Raw genomic sequence first — 6,302 nt, 5'->3', positions numbered from 1 at the left:
AGCATGATTAAAATGAGAACCAGTCTTCAGGAAATAAAACCTATTCACAATTTAACTTCAACTGATACTTTAAGGCTATTGAAACCAATCATTGGGTGTGGGACACTCCCATTCTGTCCCATTGAAACTATGCAGGGGAAGACAATAGATGAATGTTCATGTTACTTGGTGGTCATTGAAAACTTCAGGATGAAATAAGGGAAGGCATTATGTGGCCATCTCCTGCATTAACACGTTTTTAAATGCATATCCCTGCCACTTAATGCACAGTTCAGGACAGGTCTGTTTTGTCACTTAATATTCTAGCTAGTTGTATATTCAGGGAGCCATTCCTCAACACTGTAACAACAGAGGAATATTTTGGGTGTCTGGAGTTTGTGCTCAGAGGCTTTCAGAACAGACACCGGTATTGAATATTCAAAGTGGTTCTGCGGGTTGGTATGTGCTCCCATTGTAAATATGTAACTCTGCACAGTTACCTGACTATATTCAAAATATTAAATTTAAGTAGGTGATTTTAGCCATTGAAACTGTAGTTAATCATTCATTGTTTTTATTGGTATTGGCTTATTATTGTCACTTGTACTGAGGTACAGTGAATAACTTGTCTTGCGTACCAATCGTACAGATCAATTCATTACACAGTGCAGTTTACATTGAGTTAGTACAGAGTGCATTGAGGTAGTACAGGTAAAAACAATAACAGTACAGAGTAAAGTGTCACAGCTACAGGGAAGTGCATTGCAGGTAGACAATAAGGTGCAAGGTCACAACAAGGTAGATTGTGAGGTCAGAGTCCATCTTATCGTATAAGGGAACTGTTCAATAGTCTTATCACAGTGGGATAGAAGCTGTCCTTGAGCCTGGTGGTACGTGCCCTCAGGCTCCTGTATCTTCTGCCTGATGGGAGAAGAGAGAAGAGAGTATGACCTGGGTGGGTGGGGTCTTTGATTATGCTGGCTGCTTCACCAAGACAACGAGAGATAAAGACAAAGTCCAAGGAGGGGAGGCTGGTTTCCATGAAATGCAGGGTTGTGTCCACAACTCTCTGCAGTTTCTTGTGGTCCCGGGCAGAGCAGTTGCCATACCAAGCTGTGATGCATCCAGATAGGATGCTTTCTACGGTGCATCGATAAAAGTTGGTGAGTGTCAAAGGGGACATACCCAATTTCTTTAGCCTCCTGAGGAAGTACAGGCACTGGTGAGCTTTCTTGGGCATGGCATCTATGTGATTTGACCTGTGTTTAAACAGTATAAAAGCATTGTATCAGGAGAGGCAGATTCTCTTAGACTCTCTCTCTAGAAGATCTGCTGTGTGAATAAAGACTTGTACGGTAGTGTAGCCGTTAGCGTAAAAGCTTTACAGCGCCAGCAACCCAGGTTCAATTCCGGCCACTGTCTGCAAGTTTGTATGTTCTCCCCGTGTCTGCATGGGTTTCCTCTGAGTGCTCCGGTTCCCTCCCATATTCCAAAAACATACGGGTTAGGAACTTGTGGGCATGCTTTGTTGGCGCCGGAAGAATGGTGACACTTGCGGGCTGCCTCCAGAACACTCGACGCAAAAGATGTATTTCACTGTGTTTCGATGTACATGTGACTAATAAAGAAATCTTATCTTATCTTGTCTGTATCTCCCAGTTACAGCTTCCATGTGGCTCAGTTTAGTCAGTCACAACACTTGATGGTCAGCATGGACATGGTGGGCTGAAGGATCTGTTTCTGTGCCATATGACATGATGACTCTCTAAGGATGACAGGTATATGATTCTCCTCTAAGTTGCACACCTTAGAGACTTGGAAATATTTCAGCGATCCTTCATCACTGCTGGATCTAAATCCTGGAAATCCCTCCACAAACGTACTGTGGGAGTACCTTCACTAGAAGGACCATAATAGTTCAAGAAGGCAGTTCTCCACTTTCTTCTCAAGGGCGATTAGATATAGACACTAGTGACACTCAGATCTCCCACGTTCACAATCCTCTCCATCTGGATCTTGGTTCTGGCTGGTTCATTGGGTATCCCATAAGTTACATTCATCAAACTCAACTGCTGTCTGTAAGGAGTTTGTACGTTCTCCCCATGTCTTTGTGGGTTTCCTCTGGGTGCTCCGGTTTCCTCCCACATTCCAAAGAGGTACAGGTTAGGAAGTTGTGGGCATACTATGTTGGCGTCAGAAGCATGGCGACACTTGCGGGCTGCCCCCAGAACATTCTACACAAGATGCATCTCACTGTGTGTTTCAATGTACTGTACACGTGACTAATAAAGATCTTATCTTATCTTATCCACCTCATCTCTTCGGATCTTTTTTTCAACCTCCACTCATAAGGCAAGACTTATGTATTGCTGCCAAACTTTCAGTAATTTAACCCCAGCTTCTCATGGTCCAATGATAGCTCTCCAAATGTGTTTTCGTGAAGCCAAGTGCAAACAGTATGCTCCTCCTGGTCCCATAAAATCTATTAACTCACTACCTTGTCATGATCATGCGCTCCCTCCTCAAGGATTTTCTCCATCCACTTTAACTTCCACGTTGGCTGCACAGAGAAGGACCTGGGCCACACTCTGCCCCTCTCAGCGACACAAGCAAAGAGCGGTGGAGTGCGAATTCAGGGTTACTATCAGGAGAATCATGGAACAAAGACTGGTTAATGGGTGGAATGGGTGTGAATCATAAAGTCATACAGCTTAGAACCAGGCCCTTTGGCCCATTGAGTCCATGCCAACCATCAAGCACCCATTCACACCAATCCTATACTAATCCCAATTTATTCTCCCCTCATTCCCATCAACTACCCCCAGATTCTACCACTCACCTATATGTTAGGGGCTGTTTACAGTGGCAAATTAACCTACCAAGTGGCATGTCTTTGGATGGGGGAGAAAACTGGAACACCTGGTCACAGGGAGAATGTGCAGCTTTGAGGAGGTTAGCTGTGCCACTGTATGTGAAAGTGAAAATGCTGGGCTCATTAGCCTCCTTTCCCTGTATTATCTTGCTAGCATGTGTTGGTATATTGAGTTAAGGTGATTTCACTTCAACAGGGACCCTTCCAATTGATACCTGACCTGGGCCCCATCACTCTGCTGTGAGAGGATGCCCAATATAATCCACAAAGTAATATTGCGTGCAAAATTTCAAGGGGGTGAGCAGCAAGGAACTGTTTCCCTTGGCAGACAGGTCACTAAATAGGGGTCAACTGGAAGAAGGTTGATCGGAGTTGAGGAAAAGTTTACATCCAAGGAGTAGGTGGGGGTTGGAAACTCAAAGTCGGAGAGGCTGGTGGAAGCAGGAAGTCTCATTGCAATTGAAACATCAAAAGAACCATAAACTCCAAGGAGAGCTGGGAGGTGGGAATTACTAAAATAACCCCATTCTTGACTAGCATGAATATGATGGACTGAACGGCCTCCTTCACTGTGGTAAATTTTGATGATTCTATAAATCTGTGTGCTTCACTTGGTGCAATTTCTTGATTTGGATGTCTCCCTCTTGGCATCAGCACCCGGTCTGGATGCTGACATTGGTGAGCTCCAGTGCAGCTTCCTGCTTGGATTCTGCAACTGATTTCATCCCAACACCTGGCTGGTAAAGGTGTAGGGGACTTGCTGAAATACTACTGAACACAGAAACCCAACAAGGCCCATCTTTGTGTGAACAGAAACACCAACTCTAGTGTGCAGGGGCCACCCTGTCTATCAAATAAGACAGTGGGAGAGAGGTACTTGCAGGCATTTAGACAGACACGTGAACGGGCAGAATATGAAGGGATATAGACTGTTTGCAAGCAGATGTGCAGTTTAAATTAGCATCATGGTCAGCACAGACATCGTGGGCTGAAGGGCCTGTTCCTTGGGTATGGTCTATGTTCTAACACTTGGTAATTGGTATTGGTTTATTATTGTCACTTGTACCGAGGTACAGTGAAAAACTTGTCTTGCATACCGATCGGACAGGTCAATTCATTACACAGTGCAGTTACACTGAGTTAGTACAGAGTGCATTAATATAGTACAGGTAAAAACAATAACAGTACAGAGTAAAGTGTCACAGCTACAGAGAAAGTGCAGTGCAATAAGGTGCAAGGTCACAACAAGGTAGATCGTGAGGTCGTAGTCCATCTCATTGTATAAGGGAACCGTTCAATAGTCTTATCACAGTGGGGTAGAAGCTGTCCTTAAGTCTGGTGGTACGTGCCCTCAGGCTCCTGTGCCTTCTACCCGATGGAAGAGGAGAGAAGAGAGAATGTCCCAGGTGGATGGGGTCTTTGATTATGCTGGCTGCTTCACCAAGACAACGAGAGGTAAAGACAGAGTCAAGGAAGGGAGGTTGGTGTCTGTGATGCGCTGGGCTGTGTCCACAACTCTCAGCAGTTTCTTGCGGTCCTGGGCAGAGCAGTTGCTATATCAAGCTGTGATACATCCAGATAAGATGCTTTCTATGGTGCAACGGTAAAAGTTGGTGAGAGTCAAAGGGGACAAACTAAATTTCTTTAGCCTCCTGAGGAAGTAGAGGCTCTGGTGAGCTTTCTTGGTCGTGGCATCTACATGATTTGACCAGGACAGGCTGTTGGTGGTGTTCACTCCCAGGATCTTGAAGCTCTCAACCCTCTTGACCTCAGCACCATTGATGTAGACAGGTGCATGTAAACCGCCCCCTTTCCTGAAGTCAATGACCAGCTCTTTTGTTTTGTTGACATTGAGGGAAAGGTTGTTGTCATGACACCATTCCACTAAGCTCTCTATCTCCTTCCTGTACTCTGACTCAGCGCTGTTTGAGATATGGCCTACAACGGTGGTATCATCTGCCAACTTTTAGATGGAGTTAGAGCAGAATCTGGACACACAGTCATGAGTGTATAGGGAGTCGAGTAGAGAGCTGAGGACGCAGCCTTGTGGGGCACCAGTGTTGAGGATAATCGTGCCAGAGGTATTGCTGCCTATCCTCACTGATTGCGGTCTGTTGGTTAGAAAGTCAAGGATCCAGTTACATACCGAGATACAGTTTAAAAAAAACGTTGTTTTGCATGCCATCCATACAGATCATTCCAAACATACGTACATCAAGGTGGTACAAAAGGAAAATCAATAACAGAATGTAGAATATAGAGTTACAATTACAGAGAAAGTGCAGTGCAAGTAGACAAATAAGGTGCAAGGACCATGATGAGGTAGACTGAGAGATCAAGAGTTCATCTTTATCGTACAGGAAGTCCATTCATTTTACTTTGAAAATACTGTCTCAACAATTCTTAAAATCAACTATGTACGAGAATGGAAAAAGGTTAAAGAAAACCAAGTAAGTCCACATAGCAACCCACCTCCAGAGGTTAAAATAGTATTTCATGATTCTAATTTACCAAGTAAGCCTTTGATACATTCACTGCTTTGATTAAAGGGCAAATTAATTGCCTTTGTCTTGTTTATCTGCGAATCAGTAATCACAAATGAAAAGTCAAATTGCTCACGTCTTGCCCAGTGTTTATAACACATAAATTTAAATGTGCCAGTGCTGTGGCTTTGCTTTAAAGAATCCAAGGCAAGTGCAATGAATCTTGGTTTTAGGCAATTATAAATTTGCAGACAACTGCGTGATTGACCATTGCACTTTAATAACTGGTCGATGGGATGCAAGATCAGAAAAAAGTGTTAATAAGACAATTGATTAGACTCCTCAATAGAAAGATATGACAGCTAACCCTCAGACTGCTGACAAACCACAGACCATAGGACAGATATTTCCATATTTCCTTGTGACATAGAAGGCAGCAATTTCGGTCAACTGAACCTATGTTGATTCATGGAGAAATCCTATTCCACATTAGTTTCCTTGTAACTTATTCTCCCCACATTCCTATCAACTCCCCCCAGATTCAACCACCAACCTACACACTCGGGACAATTTACAGTGGACAATTAACCCACAGAGAAACACGATGATGCTGGAGGAACTCAGCAGGCCAGGCAGCATCCGTGGAGAAAAGCAGGTGGTCAACGTTTCGGGTCAGGACCCTTCTTCAGGACTGAAGATAGGAAAAGGGGAAAGCAGAGCAGTGATAGGTGGACAAAAGAGGGGAGGCGGGGTGGGTATAAGGTGGTGATAGGTAGATGCAGGTAAGAGATAGTGATAGGCAGATGCGGGGGAGGAGGGGAGAGCAGATCCACTGGGGTATGGGTCAAAGGTAAGGAGAGAAAGAAAAAAGGGGTAGAAACAAGAGAGGTGGGCTAGGAAAGGGAAGAAGAGAAGAAGCGTGGTGGGGGGGGGGGGCTGGTGTGGGGATTACTTAAAGTGGGAGAATT

This window comes from Pristis pectinata, chromosome 18 (genome assembly GCF_009764475.1).
Source record: "Pristis pectinata isolate sPriPec2 chromosome 18, sPriPec2.1.pri, whole genome shotgun sequence".
Classification (NCBI taxonomy): domain Eukaryota; kingdom Metazoa; phylum Chordata; class Chondrichthyes; order Rhinopristiformes; family Pristidae; genus Pristis; species Pristis pectinata.
Note: the sequence above shows the minus strand (reverse complement) of the source record.